Here is a 23,945-nt window from a genome sequence, read left to right as displayed (position 1 = left end):
TGACGTTAGTGAAGGTAGTGGTGACAGTAGTGGTGGTGGTGATGGTAGCAGTGGTGTTGGTAGTAGTAGTTGCGATGGTAGCAGTACTGATAATAGAGAGAACTGGTAGTAGTGGTAGCAGTAGTTGCCGAGGTGGTGGTAACCAAGGCACTGACGACGCACAAACAACCATTACCTCACAGTGTGGGAAGATATTTAGTTGCTTCTTGGAGGAAGTCAGGAGTCAGGAGGCCTGGTCGACGACCGGGCCGCGGGGACACTAAGCCCCGGAACCACCTCAAGGTAAGAAGCACCTCAAGGTAGGAAGCACCTCAAGATAGGAAGGCTTCCACAGCGGCCGCCGCCCGGGACCATAAATACGGGAATGATTATGCTTTTAGCTGTCATTGGCTTTAATTAAGTCATCATAACAGTGGGGCGACAGGAAGTGCTCCACCTGGCCTTATCGCCCAGCCTTATGGCTTCCCCTCGGGGCTGGGAAGAACTGCTTAGAGTGTACGTGGGGTATTGACGGCCAGTTGCGGTGGTTTGTGGTTGTGGTGGCTGTGGTGAGGGTGGTTGAAACGGCGGCGGTGAGGAAGGTGGGGTGAGGGAGTTGTGGTGGTGATGATTGGGGTGAGTAGTTATGGTGGTGGTCAGGGCGGTACAGAGGGAGGGGGGAGTGTTGGAGTGTTGGGGGGGGGGGGGGGGAGGGGGGAGGCAGTGGTGATGTATGGTGGTCCAGTGGAGGGAAGTTAGGTTGCTGGGGGTGTGGGGGGTTGTGGAGGAAGAAAGAGGTTGACGGTGGTGAGAGGTGGTTAAGTGTTGACGGAGTAGGGGTTGTACGGTGAAGTGATAGGTCTCACGTGTGATTGTTGGAGAAATATTGGTTGAGTAGAAGGTGTTTCTGGTGAGAGGGTGATTGTATTTCTGGTTGTGGAGGTTATTGGGGAGGTGTCGATTTGTGGGATATCTTTGCCACTCTCTTTGTCATAATCTTGTGATTATGACAAAGAGAGTGGTGGTAGTGGTAGAAGTATAGTGAGAGTGATGGCAGTGGTCGTACTAGTGGTGGTGGAGGTAATAGTGAATTATCAGAAAGCGCCAAGCCATTACGACTATATAGCCAGGTGGGAGGCAGTAGTAAGAGTAGCGACAGTAGTGGTACTATCTTGAGTTATCTTGAGATGATTTCGGGGCTTTAGTGTCCCCGCGGGCCGGTCCTCGACCAGGCCTCCACCCCCAGGAAGCAGCCCGTGACAGCTGACTAACACCCAGGTACCTATTTTACTGCTAGGTAACAGGGGCATAGAGTGAAAGAAACATTGCCCATTGTTTCTCGCCGGCGCCTGGGATCGAACCCAGGACCACAGGGTCACAAGTCCAGCGTGCTGTCCGCTCGGCCGACCGGCTCCCTTGCCCCCCCCCCCTTTTATCCTCCAAAATTAAACTCCTATCCCATCAACATATGCACTCACACCCAGCGCTCTGAAACTCGAGTTTCACCTCCTTGTTCTTTGGTTTCTTAGAGATGTTTGTCTGTTTCAACATGTTTAGTCTTAAGTTGTCAAATACTAAGTATGACATTTTATATATAAAGTTATAGTTTTCCTTCATAAGACAGCAACAGTATCGGCGTGTCTGCACCAGAGAGTTTGCCTTATCACTTGGATTGGTCGGTACAACGACAAACTCCCTTCTTGCGGGTCAGAGCTCAGTCCCCCGATGGTTCTAGTGATTGCACAATGTTCTTTCACTCCGTCCCCCAATCCCAGCCCCTATCCTGTCCTCGTGTCCCTGCCATGTGAAATATAGCCATAGTGTGCTTACCGCTTTCATTTCCTGGTTGACACATCATTAAACCATCCATAGAGCATAAAGAATAAACCACAGAGTTGGTCATATATAGAGGCGTGTTATGGGACCCTCATTCCTAAACCACACGTTACAGTATATAGGTCAAGGAGGTCACACCCCGCTGGCGCAATATCCAAGAGTAGCATTGGTTAGACGTTGAATCAAAGTCAGGAACGTTATTTCAACCTTTCTCGAGCAACGTTTCCCTACTGGGGGTGGCGACCCATCACTGCCACCAGGTGCACAAAGCTGATTTAATAGTTTATTTGAGCTTTCATGAACTTAACAAGAAAGCCTTTCACACGCTATATGGAACCTACGTGAGTCCCGGTCTTGAACATACAGTCCTGTATGGAGCTACTACGCAAAGTACAAAACATTTCATCAAGACTCATTTCTGAGTGGTTGGGTCTCAGCACTGTGTAAAGATGAAGGGAATTGGACCTCATCACACTGGAAAAGAGAAAAGAAGCCGGTCGGCCGAGCGGACAGCATGCTGGGCTTGTGATCCTGTGGTCCCGGGTTCGATCCCGGGCGCCGGCGAGAAACAACGGGCAGAGTTTCTTTCACCCTATGCCCCTGTTACCTAGCAGTAAAATAGGTACCTGGGTGTTAGTCAGCTGTCACGGGCTGCTTCCTGGGGGTGGAGGCCTGGTCGAGGAACGGGCCGCGGGGACACTAAAAAGCCCCGAAATCATCTCAAGATAACCTCAAGATAACGGAGAACATTTGCCAAAGGATCCAACTAAAATGATTTGCCAAAGTGGAGAAAGAAACGACATATCAAGTGAGGAATACCAAACACTGCGACACAGCGGTACACAGCCTGTGGTGGCTGTGGTGGCTGTGGTGGCTGTGGTGGCTGTGGTGGCTGTGGTGGCTGTAGTGGCTGTGGTGGCTGTGGTGGCTGTGGTGGCTGTGGTGGCTGTGGTGGCTGTGGTGGCTGTGGTGGCTGTGGTGGCTGTGGTGGCTGTGGTGACTGTGGTGGCTGTGGTGGCTGTGGTGGCTGTGGTGGCTGTGGTGGCTGTAGTGGCTGTGGTGGCTGTGGTGGCTGTAGTGGCTGTGGTGGCTGTAGTGGCTGTGGTGGCTGTGGTGGCTGTGGTGTCTGTGGTGGCGGTGGTGGCTGTGGTGGCTGTAGTGGCTGTGGTGGCTGTAGTGGCTGTGGTGGCTGTAGTGGCTGTGGTGGCTGTGGTGGCTGTGGTGGCTGTGGTGGCTGTGGTGGCTGTGGTGGCTGTAGTGGCTGTGGTGGCTGTGGTGGCTGTAGTGGCTGTGGTGGCTGTGGTGGCTGTGGTGGCTGTGGTGGCTGTAGTGGCTGTGGTGGCTGTGGTGGCTGTAGAGGCTGTGGTGGCTGTGGTGGCTGTGGTGGCGGTGGTGGCTGTGGTGGCTGTAGAGGCTGTGGTGGCTGTGGTGGCTGTGGTGGCTGTGGTGGCTGTAGTGGCTGTGGTGGCTGTGGTGGCTGTGGTGGCTGTGGTGGCTGTGGTGGCTGTGGTGGCGGTGGTGACTGTGGTGGCTGTGGTGGCTGTGGTGGCTGAAGTGGCTGTGGTGGCTGTGGTGGCTGTGGTGGCTGAAGTGGCTGAAGTGGCTGTGGTGGCAGTGGTGGCGGTGGTGGCTGTGGTGACGGTGGTGACTGTGGTGGCTGTGGTGGCTGTGGTGGCTGTGGTGGAGGTGGTGGCTGTAGTGGCTGTAGTGGCTGTGGTGGCTGTGGTGGCTGTGGTGGCTGTAGAGGCTGTGGTGGCTGTGGTGGCTGTGGTGGCTGTGGTGGCTGTAGAGGCTGTGTGGCTGTGGTGGCTGTGGTGGCTGTGGTGGCGGTGGTGGCTGTGGTGGCTGTGGTTGCTGTGGTTGCTGTGGTGGCAGTGGTGGCTGTGGTGGCTGTGGTGGCTGTGGTGGCGGTGGTGGCTGTGGTGGCTGTGGTTGCTGTGGTGGCAGTGGTGGCAGTGGTGGCTGTGGTGGCTGTGGTGGCTGTGGTGGCTGTAGTGGCTGTGGTGGCTGGGGTAGCGGTGGTGGCTGTGGTGGCTGAAGTGGCTGTGGTGGCTGTGGTGGCAGCAACCAGCAACCAAGCGGAGGCTGTCTATGTGGACGCTATAAACACTCCTTTACGGTATGACTTATGTTGGCAAATTATAGCACACGAGGGAGGTTCCCTGGCAACACTAAAACTGTCCACCAAGCGGGTGGCAAACTCACACACATATATATATATATATATATATATATATATATATATATATATATATATATATATATATATATATATATATATATATATATATATATATATATATATATATATATATATATTGGTTCCTAAATATATTGTCGTCTTTTTGGCGACAATATATTTAAATGAATACTCAAAATGAGACGAACCAGAGCAGGATATACAAAGTTATATGTAAATAAAAGCTTAACAAAGGCGTGAAACAGTTAATGGTAACTTAACCTCGTTGACCAGAGTTGTAGAGAGACAAAAACAAGACAAGTTTACACGAAGGCGGACGTGTCCCAGTCTTCAGTAATCACTCGTGTAACAGCCCGCCGGAACCAGTTTAACCGATAGACTGCAATTGTGTCCCACCGACAGCCCGCGGCCCCTCCCAGGTGAGGCAACCCACGCTGTTAATTAATTTTCATCGTTTACACCATTAAAGCAGTTGACACACCTGCCCGACTCAAACCGTGAGCGAGCGCTAACAAGTTACTCAAATGACAGGGTGAAAAAAGCTCATTTCACTTCTTTGTGACTTTTGTCACACCTCTTCGTTCACAGCAAGAATTACAGATAAACAAAAATGCGATTAAACGAAAGTGTCATACGGATTAGCGATCATTTATCGTTTGGCAATTATGATGTCTACCTCACTAAACAGGAACAAGACGGCGGATTCAAAGCCGAGTCATTCATGTAGTCTGTACCTCTACATTTACAGCGGGAGCGTGAAACGTAGTGGAGACGCCGCCCACAGTGTCACCTGCGGAGTGTGTGGGGGTTTAGTATCGAACTCTCGTGTCTCATCCCAAGATGGCAGAGATAAACAGACGAGGGACCAGCCAACCCCTGCCGGTCACAAGGAGGAAACTCCCACAAAACTCGCTACGACACTAATCCTTAGTTTACCAAGACCCCAAGGTCATTTAATACCCCCATTCGGGCAGAGACACTTCCTATCCCTTTGGAAACGGAGCCAATATTAATGCCTTCTTAGATGATACTAATCCAGCGTTTTATGAAACCATTAAACGAAACAGAGATAGCGTTCACAGCCATAAATGTGTGTGTGTGGTGATGGCATCAGCCCAGGAGCGCCGCTGGGCGCAGGAATGGGCGGTCAGGGTATGGCAGATGCCCGCTAATAAAACACCGCTAATAAAACACCGCTAATAAAACACCCGCTAATAAAATACCTCAAAATGGCAATTTCTTCAGTCAACATGAGCTGAACTGACTCGAGTGTGGAGGCAGTAGGCTGGTGTGTGTGCTAGCAGCCTGGAGTATAGTGCTAGCAGCCTGGAGTATAGTGCTAGCAGCCTGGAGTATAGTGCTAGCAGCCTGGAGTAGAGTGCTAGCAGCCTGGAGTATAGTGCTAGCAGCCTGGAGTAGAGTGCTAGCAGCCTGGAGTATAGTGCTAGCAGCCTGGAGTATAGTGCTAGCAGCCTGGAGTATAGTGCTAGCAGCCTGGAGTATAGTGCTAGCAGCCTGGAGTATAGTGCTAGCAGCCTGGAGTATAGTGCTAGCAGCCTGGAGTATAGTGCTAGCAGCCTGGAGTATAGTGCTAGCAGCCTCGAGTGTGGTGCTAGCAGCCTGGAGTATAGTGCTAGCAGCCTGGACTGTGGTGCTAGCAGCCTGGAGTATAGTGCTAGCAGCCTGGAGTATAGTGCTAGCAGCCTGGAGTATAGTGCTAGCAGCCTGGAGTATAGTGCTAGCAGCCTGGAGTATAGTGCTAGCAGCCTTGAGTGTGGTGCTAGCAGCCTGGAGTATAGTGCTAGCAGCCTGGAGTATAGTGCTAGCAGCCTGGAGTATAGTGCTAGCAGCCTGGAGTATAGTGCTAGCAGCCTCGAGTGTGGTGCTAGCAGCCTCGAGTATGGTGCTAGCAGCCTGGAGTATGGTGCTAGCAGCCTGGAGTATAGTGCTAGCAGCCTGGAGTATAGTGCTAGCAGCCTGGAGTATAGTGCTAACAGCCTTGAGTGTGGTGCTAGCAGCCTCGAGTGTGGTGCTAGCAGCCTCGAGTGTGGTGCTAGCAGCCTCGAGTGTGGTGCTAACAGCCTCGAGTATGGTGCTAGCAGCCTCGAGTGTGGTGCTAGCAGCCTCGAGTGTGGTGCTAGCAGCCTCGAGTGTGGTGCTAGCAGCCTCGAGTGTGGTGCTAGCAGCCTGGAGTATAGTGCTAGCAGCCTCGAGTGTGGTGCTAGCAGCCTGGAGTATAGTGCTAGCAGCCTCGAGTGTGGTGCTAGCAGCCTGGAGTATAGTGCTAGCAGCCTCGAGTGTGGTGCTAGCAGCCTGGAGTATAGTGCTAGCAGCCTGGAGTATAGTGCTAGCATCCTCGAGTGTGGTGCTAGCAGCCTGGAGTATAGTGCTAGCAGCCTCGAGTGTGGTGCTAGCAGCCTGGAGTATAGTGCTAGCAGCCTCGAGTGTGGTGCTAGCAGCCTGGAGTATAGTGCTAGCAGCCTGGAGTGCAGTGCTAGCAGCTAGTAACAAAAAATACATTTTATGTTGTTTGTGCCGTATTTACATTTGTATAAGTCAAGAACGTGTGACTGAAGAGGCCTCATGTGGGGTTCCACAACCCATGTAGCAGAAGACCTAAAGGTTCGTATAGATAAGGAGGACACCTGTGCTAGGTCGGGTGTTTTAAGTTGTTGTGCTGTAGGATACCTACGAGTATCTCTCTGTGACAGGCGGAGTGTACCGAGTCCTTCTGTCGTAGGATTGATATAAACTTTATGTACAGTACGGCTCATGTACTCTAGGTTTCCCAGGAGTAACCTATATGCTTATTTCATTTTTGAGGTAATGAGGTGACTGATGCCTCATGATGTAGACTCCAAATAGATTTCAGTTTCTGAATTTTAATCTGTGTCAATAAGATGTTAATCAGTTCTTTTTGGGTCAAAGGATTTTAAGGTATCTATGATTTTTGTTGGAATTTCTTGTCCTGTACCGAGTACAAATATTATGAATTTTTACATTGAGTGTTTGCGAAAATTTTCTCAGGATTATCATTTGCTCGGATCTCATTTCCTTTGCCAATTCATATTGCATTTTTTTGTGTGTATATAGGAGTAATTTTATTTTCAATACCACAAGAAAGCCTAGATGTGTGTAGAGACTACATTTGCCTTGATAGGGCTTTGCTGTTTGTGCATTATCAGGCTCCTTGAGAGATATGTTGGTGTCTTGTCTATACACTAAGATCGTTGGGGCTTTTAGTCCCCAAGTGGGCATTTAAAAGCATAGACGACATTTGTCTCTTTCAGGGCGTATTGTTTGAAAACAGGAGAGTGTTTCGTGAGTACGTTGGCAGTTTTTTTGCTCTATAGGGGCAAGTTGGCAGTCTTCCTGCTCTACAGGGAAAGGTGGCACATAGCATAGGCCATCTTGCTCATGAAAACTCCCCTATTCCTGCATTTTCTCTCCCCTTTTTCAAATCTTCACATCTCTCTTTTATAGGGGCGTGAAGATGGGAATCATACAATCTCTTATAGATATAGATAATTATTTTTCCTTTAAAGATAATTGATTAAAAGAAGTGTTGTTCTAACTCTTAGTAACCAAATTAACAAATGATGTGTTGATTTTTATTATTATCAGATTTATAATAATAGTTATGATAAAAAATTATTTATTATCATTATTATTTTTATTATTATTATTATTATTATTATTATTATTATTTAAAATCAATTTTTTACCTAACTCCTGAACATAAAAGAAGATTAAATATAATATCCTTATATAAAATATATAATATAATAATAATATAATATAATAATATAATCTAAATATATATATCAGATTTTATTATTATCAGATTTATAATGATAGTTATGATAAAAATTAAATTATTATTATTATTATTATTATTATTATCATTTAATATAAATTTTTAATTAACTCCTGAATATATAGAAAAATCATAAGAAAATGCTCATATATACGTTTTTCAAACACCTGTCTTTCTAAAGATGGAATTTTTAAGCTACTGGAAACTATCAACTTGATGGTAACTCATTATGAAGTCTTCCCTGAATCATCAACTATTCTTTAGCAACTCCAGTCTCAGCTCGAATTTTTCAATAGGTAACAGCCATGTGTGAAGTACAAAAGAGTTTGCGAGTGTAAAATTGGTTAAAATACACGAGGGGATAAAAAGCTATCACAGAGAGGAAACGATTATTCAAACTAGGCAGAAAGAGAAGCTCACTTTCCGGCAGACCGAAGTGACAACGTCATTGAAAAACCGGTTCATGTCCTTAACCCTTCTCTCCTGCGATCATTATAATAGGAACCGTAATTAGTGCATGTGGCAGTGACTGTGGAGAGAGAGAGAGAGTGAGAGAGAGAGAGAGAGAGAGAGAGAGAGAGAGAGAGAGAGAGAGAGAGAGAGAGAGAGAGGTATTATCATATTGTTACCTTACTGTTAGCTTGTATTAAGAGACAGGTATATATCTAGTTAGTTTGAAATGAAGGTAATTAGATAGATATATCTAATTACCTAATTGTAATTATCTATATATTTCAAAGTAATTATATATATATATATATATATATATATATATATATATATATATATATATATATATATATATATATATATACATATATACATATATATATATATATATATATATATATATATATATATATATATATATATATATATATATATATATATATATATATATATATATATATATATATATATATATACCTTTTGATGTGTAAAGAACTCATCAACTAAATCAACTTTAGTCAACTAAAATGGTAACTAACCAGCTAACACCACATCACATTCAAGAGAAAGCAGCTTTATACACGATTAATAAATAACATTGAATGTTACACTGCATATTACGGTGAATATTTCCCTGCAGATAACACTGAAGATTACACTGTAAAACACGGCAGAAAACAGTGATGATTACACTGTAGGTAACCAATTTTGCTCTATATAACTAAAGTCAATCCTAGATATCACTAGATAACCCCATAGAAAACACAAAAGATAACAATATAAATAACACTACATGGTAAATGGTTATTTTCATCTCTGGGAAGTGTTATTATCTGATTGCTTATGTCTCCAAAATATAGAAAATGGTTATTGCTGTCTTCAAACTTTGTTTTGACCTTATTCTCTTACGGCTTAGGAAACACGTCTTGAAGGCTCCCGACTCCAATATATATATATATATATATATATATATATATATATATATATATATATATATATATATATATATATATATATATATATATATATATATGTATATATATAGCAAACACAGAAATCATCGATAGATACAGCGATAGCAGACGGCTGGACGTCTGCGAGGCACTACACATCAAGAAGTCAACACCAGCAATCAACAGCCATTTAATGCACAACTATATTCTACCCACTTCAAGACTCCGCTCCAATATAGAAGCATCAAGAAATATCGACCAATAGGCTTTCTACAATTACTTCCATTCAATACCCATTGTTTCGTGTTCTGTCTTGTGTTTGAATTTAATACCTATTCAATACCCATTGTTTCGTGTTCTGTCTTGTATTGGAATTTAATACCCATTGAATACCCATTGTTGAAAGTTCGTTTTTCACCTCATCCACCTCACCCAAATGTAGATATAAACCTCGAAAATGTGTAAAGCTCTATTCAGTTTCAGTTGTGTGTTTGTAAACTAAAGTCTTTGAAAATGTAATAAGTTTTACGAAACGCGCTCAAGTGTCGCGTCAGACTAGAAATAAAAATGAATTTTGGCGAATTGTCATATTTAATAATATATATATATATATGTATATATATATACATATATATATATATATATATATATATATATATATATATATATATATATATATATATATATATATTATATTACAATATGACTGGGGAGTTCATAACTCGCCATTAAATACAAATTCTCAGATCAGGGCAAGCCAAAGCAGGAAGACAGGAGGGAGTGGCCCATTTGAAGCCAATATTTCTCCTTCCTTGCTCTAAAGTCCTGTAATTACCTGCTGCCATAAGAGGGGGACGTTCACCGACTGTGTATATCAGGTTCTGGAGAAATATGACAGCCATCAGAGCTTGCCATTTGAAGTCGTAAATCGTGTGTCATTTGAAGATCAGGTATTAAGCATGCACGCGTTAGTTGTTCGTGTGTCCGAGTGTTGAGACTCGAGCTTCAGCTCTTGGAGTTTTCCTTTTCAGCAGTGGATGTGTGTGTGTGTGTGTGTGTGTGTGTGCTCACCTAGTTGTGCTTGCTGGGGTTGAGCTTCGACTCTCTAGTCCCACCTCACAGCTTTCAATCAAATGGTGTACAGATTGAGATAAGAGTGTGTACTTGCCTAAATGTACAGAGCTACATGCAGGATCGATATATAATTTTACATTTAAAATTATGTGTTGAGTTAGTTTCAAACACTTCTTCGTAAAACCCATTCCGCATATTGACAAAACTATCAATGAAATAAATCCTTCCGATATCTCTATCTCATTAGTTTCTTACTTTGAACATTTATTTTTCATCTTCCCAATTATTGCTTAACAATTATTAGAATTGTATTTGTTTGTCCTCCCTCAGACCTCCTTTTCTCTAGCGAGGTGAGGTCCAGTACGTTTCTTCAGTCTTTCCTCGAAGCTCAGAGCCCTCAGCCTAGGAACGAGCCTTGCTGCATACCTCTGACCTTTCAGATTTTCTTGTTCTTTATCATGCGAGGTTTCCATGCTTGGGCTACTTAATAAAGAGTGGCACTGGCGTTGCTGGGTCCTAATTTGGGATTCATATATGGAACTTACCTCATATATCTGCTCAACTCTTTCCTCTGTCTCATGGCCAAAACATTGAAGAAGCTATTTATAAATATCCCTCTGATTAATTCGTGTGTTTTCCATCTACGTCCTCAGTCGTGGTCTTTCCCATTTCAAATACGAGGTCCATGTTCGTCCTATCTATTTCCCCGGAGTATTTACAGGTAGTAATGAAATCGCCTCTTATTCTGAGCTTAACCAGTCGTGATTTCCAGTTTTTGTAAGCTGCCTTTGGTATCTCATGCTTCATAGTTCTTGACATGTCTCGTGGCGACCTCCTTGACTTTCCCAAGTCTATTTAAGTGCTTGGTTAAGTGGATCTTCCATGCTAGTACAGTGTATTTAGTTACTGGTCCTGCATAAGTGCCGTACAGGAACCTGAACCTGGGACAAGATTCTGGTGGTGGTCCTGATGTTTGCCAACCTTGCATGAATGGCAGATGTTATCCGGTGTAGATGAATTTCTGGGGACAGGTTTGGTGTCGTGTCTACAACCAGGTCGTTCTCTTTGTTGGACACCTGGAGTTGCTCTCCTTCATGGCGGCATGTTGCCTCAGGACGCCTTTCTTTATCCCATCACCATTTCTTGCCTTTGCTTCGTTTGAGTTTGAGTAGTCATTTCGTGGTGTGTGCGTATAATCACCTAGCATCACTCAACTAGCCCTATTTGCAGAGGTTTGAGCTTCAGCTCATGGGTCCCGGCTCCCAGTAAATCATGTTCACTTACATCTACATTTGGATGAATCGCTGATTGGTGAGCATGCACACAAAAGAAACTATTGGGGTCTGCCTCCTTCACTTCACAATCTACATCAATCCATTTATTCCCTACTATAATATAATTTTTTTATGACACTCTCGAGGGTTATTCGGATGCTTTGTTGCTATCGGTGAACTGTGGTTCGTGTACTACGTGATTCTATCCCTCCCCCTGAGTACTTTGCATGTGGTAATCATGTCTCACCGATTTCTTTCCCCTTTCAGTGGCGTGAAATTCAACCCCCTTTATTGTTTCCCCATAACCCCCACTTCTTTGTTCTTGGGCAAGTCTAGTAACAAACTTTCCCTTGAGACGTTACGTTAAGGAGATAATGACTCACGTCGGTGATTCAAATGTGTGTTTGTGAATGTGTTTGAATGTGCATGTGTGTGTGTTTGTGTATAGTGAGTGCGTTCTTATGTGTATGTATGTATACCCGTGCGTGGGTATGCTAGTGTTTGCTTGTCATTCCCGGTTCTCGTTAAGCCAGCAGGTGTTGGACAGGAAGGAAGCAAGCATCACCATTTATTGTTCTGTCTCGCTTTATAGTTGTTCGTTGATCTGATGCTATTTTACGTCACGTAACGACTGCATGTCCTCTCTCCCCCCCCCTTCCTCTCTCTCTCTCTCTCTCTCTCTCTCTCTCTCTCTCTCTCTCTCTCTCTCTCTCTCTCTCTCTCTCTCTCTCTCTCTCTCTCTCTCTCTCTCTCTCCTCTCTCTCTCTCTCTCTCTCTCTCCTCTCTCTCTCTCTCTCTCTCTCTCTCTCTCTCTCTCTCTCTCTCTCTCTCTCTCTCTCTCTCTCTCTCTCTCTCTCTCTCTCTCTCTCCCTCCCCTTCTCTCTCTCTCTCTCTCTTTCTCTGCATCGTAAACCTTCTTGTCAAAAAGAATAATGAGACAGCTACAAGTTTCAATGTTAAATGCATAATTCTCATGTAATTTGGACACATAAAGTTATTATCAAAGCTTCATGGGTGTTATAAAAGAATCATAAATCAGAAGTTCGTGTCTGCTTGAAATCCATAAAGAAAATTATATTAAGTCACACATATCAAATTTTAAACTTACAGAAGCATTTGCCAACTGACGCTGCGTGCTGAGGATAATATTATCAGAGTTCTGTTATGATTCATATTTATCCTCATGGTTCCTGGTAGTGCACAATGGAGACAATATCCAGCGTTGATGACGGTAATTATGCGTCGAATTGGCGTTGCTCTTGTGCAGTGTGTGTGCCCACTTTGTGATCCTGTGGTCCTGGGTTCGATCCCAGGCGCCGGCGAGAAACAATGGGCAGAGTTTCTTTCCCCCTATGCCCCTGCTACCTAGCAGTAAAATAGGTACCTGGGTGTTAGTCAGCTGTCACGGGCTGCTTTCTGGGGGTGGAGGCCTGGTCGAGGACCGGGCAGCGGGGACACTAAAGCCCCGAAATCATCTCAAGATAACCTCAAGATAACCTCTTAATAGTGTGCCTATTAAGAGGTGGTTTCGGTTAACTAATTCCAAAGAGGCAATTTGGACCTTTTTTTCCGCTGGTTAATTTATTTTCTCGTGTGGGGCCAATATGCCTTCTGCAGTTTATTTTATTCGGATGTGCCAATATTCCGGGGAACATAATAGATGAAGGATTGCTGGAATGTTTCAAGCGAAGGTTAGACATGTATGTGAAGGAGTTTTGGGTGAATCCAAAAAAATGGGTGGATATAATTGGGAACTGCCTCATATTAGCTAATAGGCATCCTGCAAAATCCTTTATTCGTCCGTCCTTCAGTAGTTAGTGATATGCAATACGATTGGCAGTTTGTTCCACTTGTTCATTTATAGCATTATTCCCTTTGTGCATGTGAAAGATTTTGTTTCTTATTTACTATTACATTTGGCTAGTAAAGTACACAGAATAGTTGGAAATTTAGTTTTATAAATTTAAGGCAAATACTACTCAATATTTGAGCTATTTTCACCAGAAATTTTGTTTTCTAATTAAAGTTAGAAGTGACTGTTGTCCTAGTCAGCAGGAATGAAGGTTGCTCAGTACCCATTTTTTGGTACTAGAAAAAACACTCATCCAGAGAAATCAACAATAATGAGACGTTGCAGTGTAATATGTGATGTTCTCTGTAGTGTTAACATAGGAACATGTATATACAGGAGGCTGCTGAGAGACTCGTCACCCGTGTCAGGCAGCCTTGTTTTTTAGTCAAGAAAACTCTCCTCTATGTGTGTGTAGTATATATTTCCTTGAAACAATCAAGGTCGGTCAGGTCTCCTTGTCCTCTCTCTGCCTGCCTGCCTGTCGCAATCTATCAATCTGTGTATTTTTTGTCTCTTTGACTGTCTGTCTCTTTCCCTAACTTACTTCCTCCCTCCACTCCCTCTCCCTCTCTCTTCTTTACGGCCCCCTCCAGCCCTCTCCCTCCCTCTCCTTTACTGCTCCTTCCACCCCCCCCACCCCTCTCTCTCTCTCTCTCTCTCTCTCTCTCTCTCTCTCTCTCTCTCTCTCTCTCTCTCTCTCTCTCTCTCTTCCCCTATCTCTTAAGGCGAACCGGTTGTTCAGTATTTCACTAATATAACGACCTCTAGATGAACTGAGATTTTAAGCTGGCAACTTGAAAGGGGGAAAGAGAGAGAGAGAGAGAGAGAGAGAGAGAGAGAGAGAGAGAGAGAGAGAGAGAGAGAGAGAGAGAGAGAGAGAGAGAGAGAGAGAGAGAGAGAGATAGTGTTAGCTGCTGCTGATGCTTATCAATGAAACATATAAACACTGCCACCAGCCTGAGTAGTTACTTAGTGTTTAGATTAAGATGTTCGGATCAGGGAACCGGGAGAGGGGGAAAAGGGAATTAGGTGTCATTGGGACTCCTGGGCAGGTGTGGCACGAGTACCATGGTAAGATGACTCTGGCCCTTAGCTCCAATAATCATAGAACCACAAACACTTCACTATACAGGGTGAACACATGGACCAGTGCAATTTGGACCCCTCAGGTATTGACATCTAATGACTTGGGGAGGTCGTATGATTGTATGACTCGGGCGTGGATCACCAAATTCTTCTGTGCTCATGTGACAACCCGGGGAAGGTATGAAGTTCCAGTTTGGCCAGCACATTGGTACTTCTGGAACCCCTTTCTATTGTGGCTAGCTCGTTGCTCAGTTGGTAGAGTGCAAGTGTCCCAAGCAGAAGGTTGAGTTTTCGAGGGAACACCTCGAACTCTTGTGAACGGGAACTGTTTCAGAATAAGTAACCATCAGAACATTGAATACTAATCGCTAATTTGAGAGTGTCTTGGAAGAAGCAAATTTTATGTAACGGAATCAAGACCAAGTATCGAGACTCTCCAGAATAAGAGAAGCGTTCATCCCTGTAAGTATGTCACAGTCCTGAAAATGACCAACCATTGACCTCCTCAGTACAGCTCCCTCCCTTAAAGTAAGGTATCAGGGCTAGCGCTGAGCCAGCGCAACTGCAGCTCTCAGGAAATCTGAGGACAACGAGCAGAGATGAAAAGGGAATGATGGGACGTGCCCAACGCCAACCATTATAAAAAGGAAGCCATCGCTTTACCGACCACTTCATTCAAAGTGAATGAACTCCCTCCGAGAAGAATAAAGCACAAAAGAGACCACTTGTGACCACTAGACAGATGTTAACTGTGAACGAATGAATAAATTTCATCGTTCGTTTCCACTTAAATATGCTTAATTATGTGGCTCCTTCTGGCAACGTGCTGACCACCAAAACATATTCACTTTAACAATTACCTCAATTACCTGAGTCACCATTCATCTAGTAGCCACGACGCTGACAGGAAGCCGGCGACTTGTCAAAGGTTCCTCTATTATTCCTGAGAATTGTTTTCCAAATAAAATTTGAATTGCAGTGATGTCTAGACATTTACGGCTTCAGCGAGTAGGCAGTTCCATATGATTATTACCCTATGGGCAAAATGCATCTCCTGTTTTCTACCCTATATTGTGGCTTGTTGAGCTTGAAGGTGCTGCCCCTTGTATAGGCTTCATTTGACCATTTAATGAAATAGGCTGGATTAATATCCTCCAATTTTTTATACGCGTCCGGCAAATAAATAGGTTATGATTCAAAGTAGTACTCATTAGGTATCCAGAACAACATAACTCACCTTTAACATATAAATTATATTCAGTTGATGGCAGGTCCTTCACTATCCAGATAACGCTGCAGAAATGGGCAGATGAAACCTTGCCGCTACACAAGTAAACCTTCAAACGTTTTTAATGTTTTAAACGTTTTTCTTCACTTCTCTAACCTTTTTGCTATATATATTGTCTGTCTCTATTTAGTTCAGTTGCGACTTGATAGGGAGGTCTTGGACGGACCTCTTGGTCCGGATTCTGGACGAACCTCTTGGTCCGGACCCTGGACGGACCTCTTGGTCCGGACCCTGGACGAACCAAATGGTCCGGACCCTGGACGAACCAAATGGTCCGGACCCTGGACGAACCAAATGGTCCGGACCCTGGACGAACCTTTTGGTCCGGACCCTGGACGAACCTTTTGGTCCGGACCCTGGACGAACCAAATGGTCCGGACCCTGGACGAACCAAATGGTCCGGACGCTGGACGAACCAAATGGTCCGGACCCTGGACGAACCTTTTGGTCCGGACCCTGGACGAACCAAATGATCCGGACCCTGGACGAACCAAATGGTCCGGACCCTGGACGAACCTTTTGGTCCGCACCCTGGACGAACCAAATGATCCGGACCCTGGACGAACGAAATGGTCCGGACCCTGGACGAACCAAATGGTCCGGACCCTGGACGAACCAAATGGTCCGGACCCTGGACGAACCAAATGATCCGGACCCTGGACGAACCAAATGGTCCGGACCCTGGACGAACCAAATGGTCCGGACCCTGGACGAACCTTTTGGTCCGGACCCTGGACGAACCAAATGGTCCGGACCCTGGACGAACCAAATGGTCAGGACCCTGGACGGACCAAATGGTCAGGACCCTGGACGAACCAAATGGTCCGGACCCTGGACGAACCAAATGGTCAGGACCCTGGACGGACCAAATGGTCAGGACCCTGGACGGACCAAATGGTCAGGACCCTGGACGGACCAAATGGTCAGGACCCTGGACGGACCAAATGGTCAGGACCCTGGACGGACCAAAACTTCGTAAATTTCGATTCGTTTTATTTGTTTTGATTTATCTTGGGCTTAAGGCTTATCAACTTATGCAGGGTTACTATGGTCATAACAATGAATTACTAACCAACCAGAAAGTACACTTTCGTCCTGAACTTAGTCCTGAATTCAAGCAAACTCTCAGTGTATATTCACCTTGTAATGGGAAATACCTATTGGTATTCCCCATTTCATTCCCCATTCCCCATTTATATTTATGTACGTAAACAATATGTTATCAATTGTTTATAATAATGAAAAATAACAAAGCCGAATAAATTCGTATTAAGCTTGTTTTGCAAAATTTTTATTGTTTTGTTTTTCATGTTATTTCTGTTGTTATTAAGAGTGTTGAGAAAATTTTTTATGTAATTACCGAAGGTGTTTTATGATCTTGTCTTGGCAACACTGCGTGGCAGGGTGACCAATTAGACGTGTTCCCTCACTTCCTGGGAGGAACAGGAATCTATCAGCTGTCCACTGAAACAATTAACCAGGTTACAAACAGCTTCTTATCAACCACAAACCACCACTGTTGTTCTACTAATTAGGTGTAACTGTCACTTGATGATATCCCAACTAACAAATCAATCCTCAGATCCAAGACGTAATTGAAAATAAAACATTGTTAATTAACTCGTTTTGCAGATGATTGCACTTAATTACAAGCTGATTACCATATGGTACCTGTACAAAGGGTAGTTTCTCTAGGGGCACCAAGCCAATCAGTGTTAAGATCTTCCCACAAGTCTTCAGACTAGAGGAGAAGTGAATCATTATGCACAAGCTGCTCTAACTAAATGTCGTGGAGGAAGACAGTAAAATACTTAATAGTCCACATAATAGAAGCATACGATTATTTAAAATTTATGCAAATTATTCCACATAAAAACTTAATCTATGGAGTGATAATTGTTTTGGGGTAAATACTCAATTACCTCTATTTTATTTTCTTGAAATCAACGAGAAATCGTCTTTATATAGTGTGTAATTTAGGTGAATTTCTTCAGGAGTTACTTGTTGCCATCATAACCGCAACACGCACGATTATACACTAATATACATGTAATTATATGTGATACATTTGTTGTTGTTAGTGAGGTTAACCATCCCCCTGCGGGTCCTTCTCCAGCTAACGGGTATGTTGTTGAGAGTTTGTACTGTTGAACTCTGTTTGGGAGAGATCCTTTATCGTTATTTACACACCTCTTGATTACATGGAATGTAATTGTCTCCAGGGAAACTTGGCTACTATCTTAAGCAGTTAGTGTTCAGGATGAACGTGTGTGTGCACATATGTCTGTATGTCTGTCTTCCCCCATTCCTTACCTTTAATATGATTTAAATTCTGGCTAGTTTTTTGCTTTCTGGATTTTGTATCGGTTTTTCTATTACTCAATCAATAAAATACATGCAAAGAATCTACAATCTTTGTTTTTGTATACGTCTCATTCTTTCTCTTTTTTCTTTTTTTTATTTACCTGTCGGTAATGCATACTTGTCCTAGTCTTCTTTGCTTCTTGAGTCCCTAAATACTACCCATGGAGCAGCACATCTGCCCCTAACCCCAGAGGGAATGGTAAAGCCCTCTCCAGACGCCGCTCTCACAAGGGAGTCGAACTCCCTCCCCTGCCCGAACTGAGGTAGTAACCAGTTCCTTCTCCACCTGAAATGGTCAACTCCCTGCCACTACTCCTCGAGCAGCGTGCCCCTAACACAATGCTAGAGGAACACCCCCACCTACACCACACTCCCAGTGGAACACCCCCACCTACACCACTCACCCTGCACTATTTTTATCTGAGTAGTCCACCTGAACGCCTTCTCTAGGAGCAAACTACACTTTATACATCCTGCTCTAGGACAAGGCTACTACGACATCCTTTGGATAAACCTCCTCACACCTATAGAATAGAGCCTCCTCACTCGACACCCCTAGAATAGAGCCTCCTCACTCGACACCCATAGAATAGAGCCTCCTCACTCGACACCCATAGAATAGAGCCTCCTCACTCGACACCCATAGAATAGAGCCTTCTCACTCGACACCCCCTAGAAATGACAGAGTTAAAAACCTTGTTGAATCACTCTCCTGTGTTCTGTGAGTATGCTGGGGTCTTCTATCCCTTTAGCGGACAACCTCCAACTGGGTGAGAAATCCCTCTAACACACACATCGTACCAGTCATCCCCAGCATCCATTGGATCACCTACCCTCTACCTTCCCTTCTTTTTCCCCTTCCACAGCCCTTCCTCCATCTCCTCACCCCCCCCCCTCTCCCAATCTGTCCCTTCCATCTTCCCCTTCCTCCGGAAGGGATAAGCCCTCGCCGGGTGTGTTGCCTATAACATTTACCGGTTTGAAGGAGGAGGAGGAGAAGGAGGAGGTGAATTAACATCTATTTTTCATTGGGGGATTAAATCGTGTGTTGGAGAAGCGACTCGGACCTCAGCGACAGATGGGGCCCCGCCGCCGCCGCTGTTCCACCTCCAACATTTTCCCAAAACTAATGGATTCCAAACACATAAACGCGGTCAAATTTGCAATTTTAAACAGTTTACATAAAGGATCAGGGCTCGTCCCTCGACCCCGATTGGCCAAACTCTCAGAAGATATACACGATAACGCCTCTGTTGTAGCCTTGTGGCAAGCTTCTTGGGGGTCAACATTGAGTCCCGAGGCACAGCAACAACATGAAAAGGGTCAGAGGTTATCGCACTGCGACTTTGTTAACAGGTGAGAGTCTGTACGACCTGCCAGACGGATTCTGATATCAACCAAATGGCCGCCAACCTGCTCCCCCCAACCCAACATGTGTGCCTCTTCCTGTAATAATATTTGCCTGTGAGCATTTTTTCCCCATGTTTCTTGTGTTTTTCGTCCTTCCAGGTAATGCATGAGGTAATAGTTGTGATGCAGTGGAATGCTCACTTGGTTGGGATCGCCAAGAGTATTATGATAAGATTAGAATGACCCATTATCTTCAAAGGACGACCCCTTCATAGGACGACCCATTGCCTTCATTGGACGACCCATTTCTCACATATGCCTTTAATATTTAAAGAATATATCTAAATTATAATTTTACAAACTGAATAATAACAATAACTAAAGGAGATAATAACATTAATACCGCACAAAAAAATCACATTACCGTGATGTATCAAGGAGAAATTCAGGGTGCAGGTTCGAATCGTTCTCATGGCTCCTACTGACTTTCTTAAACATAATAATAATAATGATGAGGATAATAATAATATTAGTAAAGGTAATGGTTTCTCATGGACATAATAACATAGGATAAAAACCCACACTTGCGTATATGTGAAATTTATGTAAGGAATTTACACCAAGTCTTTCGCACTCTCCTGAGTGCTTTATCAAGGTCTGAGTGTGGGATTAGGACGGGACTTACATCTCAACGTCACTCACACGTTCACACTCAGGAGGAACGTGACACACAAATAACGTTCAAATTCGAGAAAACTTCGAATTTCCCACAAAACGTGCAACTAGGTGAGTACACTCTCACACTCACACTAATCACACACTCAGACCTTGACAAAGCACTCAGGAAGAGTGCGAAGGACTTGGTGAAAATTCCTTACATAAATTTCAAATATACCCAAGTTTGGGTTTTTATCCTAAATAATAATATTATATGTTTTGGCCGCAAATCTGTCGTCAAAACTAATTTCATAATTTTGCGTATTTCGGGTGATGAGAGCGTCCAAATTGCATATGACGCTCTATCTGTCTCTCTATCTCTGTCTCTCTGTTTCTGTCATTCATATTATTGCAATTCTTCTCCTCGAGGAAATTCATTTAAATAGTGTTCCTAATTAATGTTTATATTTATTTGTGTATTATATGTTAATTATACAATGCCTCGGTGAAGGTAGTGAAACGCGCACACATTTCCTACAAGGTTTGTATCAGGTATATCCCTATTTTTCATCTGTTTAGATTTCACGCGTCTCAAGGCACCTTGTGTTTCATACTTTACCAGGTAAGTCAACTCCTTCCAAAACAGAGAAGTCGACCGAGCCCCATCTGACCAACAATCTTGCAGATCCTTACACTAAAGAATTTTTAATTTAACACAGAATTTGTTATCCTTCAGTCTACAATAATCCCTGGCGGTACCTAGTTGTCAGTAAATGCCTTGTGGTATCTGTTTACCCACCAATTGATACCAATTGTCCTAGCCATTGATTTATTTTCAACTACCTTTCTAGGCATCGGTAATAAGTAACTTAACATTATTCTCATGAATATATTTCTTGCTCTGCTATCCTATAATTGACAAACAATGCCCTCACGCGTTTTCCAACAGCATTGTCACCTGTAATAAAAACATATAACAGGTTATAGACCACTATCATTCAGTATGTTATTCATCCTATACATCAGTTATATCAAGAAAAGGGAAGTACTCCAGTACTTCCTATCCATCTTACTAACGGACCGATCCCTTTACCTAACCTGAGAACCACCAGCAGCAGAACCATGTGCAGCAGCAGTCCTCTAGGACAGTGAAGGGCGGCTCACCATCATCTTCTTCCCATCACTAGTCTTCACCTTCGTCTTCACGTCATTCTCGCAGATGATGACGGATCACTTCTTGCTCACCATCCACTGTGACTTACGGATGGTTTTGTCGCTTCTAACCTACAACCTGAGAAACTTTGCGTTATCAACATCTCCAACAGATTAACAAGGTTCGTTGAGCAGACAGTGTATCACTGAAGCTAACACCTGGGTTCCCACACAATACAAATAGCAACTCAGGAAAGGGACAACAAAAACAGAGAATTTTGCAATACAGATTCGTATAAATTCTGTGTGAATTATTTCATTGATCTGACACGGAATGTTGACGAGGAGGACCGTCTTCGAGTATGTGACATTCACATGGATATTTAAACCCAATTGCAATTATTTCTGATGACCTTCTTAAGCAGCATCATCAGAGGTCACCTGATGACCTTCTTAAGCAGCATCATCAGAGGTTATCTGATGACCTTCTCAAGCAGCAGCATCAGAGGTCACCTGATGACCTTCTCAAGCAGCAGCATCAGAGGTCACCTGATGACCTTCTCAAGCAGCATCATCAGAGGTTATCTGATGACCTTCTCAAGCAGCAGCATCAGAGGTCACCTGATGACCTTCTCAAGCAGCATCATCAGAGGTTATCTGATGACCTTCTCAAGCAGCAGCATCAGAGGTTATCTGATGACCTTCTCAAGCAGCAGCATCAGAGGTCACCTGATGACCTTCTCAAGCAGCAGCATCAGAGGGAAGCAACCATGAAAACTCCATTGTAGGTACATGTGACATGTAATTCTTGCAGGTTAGGTTCAAGAATTATTTTATCCAGTGGCAATAGAACACCTGTTCTTTGTAACGTATCTTACGATAGCTGCGAGGTGAAAGAGGCCTAGCAAGAAAAATTTTCGCGCAGAGAGAGAGAGAGAGAGAGAGAGAGAGAGAGAGAGAGAGAGAGAGAGAGAGAGAGAGAGAGAGAGAGAGAGAGAGAGAGAGAGAGAGAGAGAGAGAAGATTCACACACGTAATTGACATATTGGGGATAAATTTTGATTCTTTAATTATTATGAAGGTCTACTTGTGAATCAAACAAACAAGACAGCACAGACGCTTACGACTGTATATGACGTATTTCTAATCTTTCGCAGCAGGTGTTGTAAAAGTTTATATGAAGCACATGTTCGCTCACATCATGACCAGGCACCGATCTCCTAGATGGCTGGACCCCCATTACTAATAAGAGTTCTGGAAAGGTGAAAGGTTGAAAAAAAAGATTGTTGACTTAATCCATTCAGGTTGGACTGGGTAGAACATCAGCTCTTTCAACACCAGAGATGGTGGCAGCTTTGCTGTCGCGTATAAGGCCAATGTTCCCCCGAGGGTTCCCTTGATCATTTTGATCCCATGTTCCCCTGATCAACTTTGTGGACAGCCGGAAGTTAGCAACCAAAATGCAAGGCTCACATCCACACACACACACACACACGTTTGCACACACATATACTCATGCTTAGACACACACACACACACACACACACACACACACACACACACACACACACACACACACACACACACACACACACACACACACACACACACACTTACACACACACACACACACACACACACACACACTCTTACACACACACAAACCCACACACACACACACACACACACACACACACACACACACACACACACACACACACACACACTTACACACACACACACACACACACACACACACACTCTTACACACACACAAACCCACACACACACACACACACACACACACACACACACACACACACACACACACACACGCATCACCGCACACATTTCCAAGAAGTTTCCAAGAAGTTTCCAAGAAGAGTCTCAAGGTTTGGTACACCAATGCTGATGGGGTAGCCAATAAAGCAGAAGAGATAAAAGAAAGAGTTAGTGAGGCAGACCCAGACATAGTGGCAATAGTGGAAACTAAAATAAATGGCATGATCTCGGATGCAATCTTTCCAGAGGGGTACCAGGTGATAAGAAAAGAAAGGACACAGAGACAGGGAGGTGGAGTGGCACTACTAATAAAGCGGAAATGGAAGTTTGATGAGCTGGAAAATCCGGGTACCAATGAAAGCACAAGCTTCATACATGGAACCCTGACAGTGGATGGGAAGAAGATTGTAATCTTGATACTCTACAATCCCCCACCAAACAGTAGAAGGCCCAGGCAGGAGTACGAGGACAGCAACAAGACATGTATGGATGAACTGCAGAGGGCAGCAACTTTAGCGCATAGAATGAGAGCGAAGCTGCTGGTCATGGGGGACCTAAATCACGGAGAGATAGATTGGGAAACGAGGAATCCCCATGGCGGGGAGGAGACCTGGGGAGCGAAGCTGGTAGACGTTATTGACAGGAATTTCCTAACACAGCATGTGAAAGAAGATACTAGGGAAAGAGGAGGGGATACGCCCAGCCTATTAGATCTCATTATCACTCAGAATGTAGAAGACATCGAGCAGTTGGAACATGAAATACCACTAGGAGCTAGTGACCATTGTGTCCTAGCCTTTGACTACATGATGGAGCTTAAAATTGTGACCAA

General features: G+C 44.0%; 1 pseudogene; it reads left to right on the top strand.

Moving 5' to 3' along the window:
- The first annotated feature begins 2,112 nt into the window (after nucleotides 1-2,112).
- LOC138368731 (uncharacterized) lies at nucleotides 2,113-22,120 on the top strand (annotated as a pseudogene).
- Nucleotides 22,121-23,945: the final 1,825 nt, after the last annotated feature.

This window comes from Procambarus clarkii, chromosome 26, assembly GCF_040958095.1.
Source record: "Procambarus clarkii isolate CNS0578487 chromosome 26, FALCON_Pclarkii_2.0, whole genome shotgun sequence".
In the NCBI taxonomy this organism is placed as follows: domain Eukaryota; kingdom Metazoa; phylum Arthropoda; class Malacostraca; order Decapoda; family Cambaridae; genus Procambarus; species Procambarus clarkii.
The sequence above is the reverse complement of the archived record's forward strand: the minus strand, read 5'-3'. Positions and strand labels throughout refer to the sequence as shown.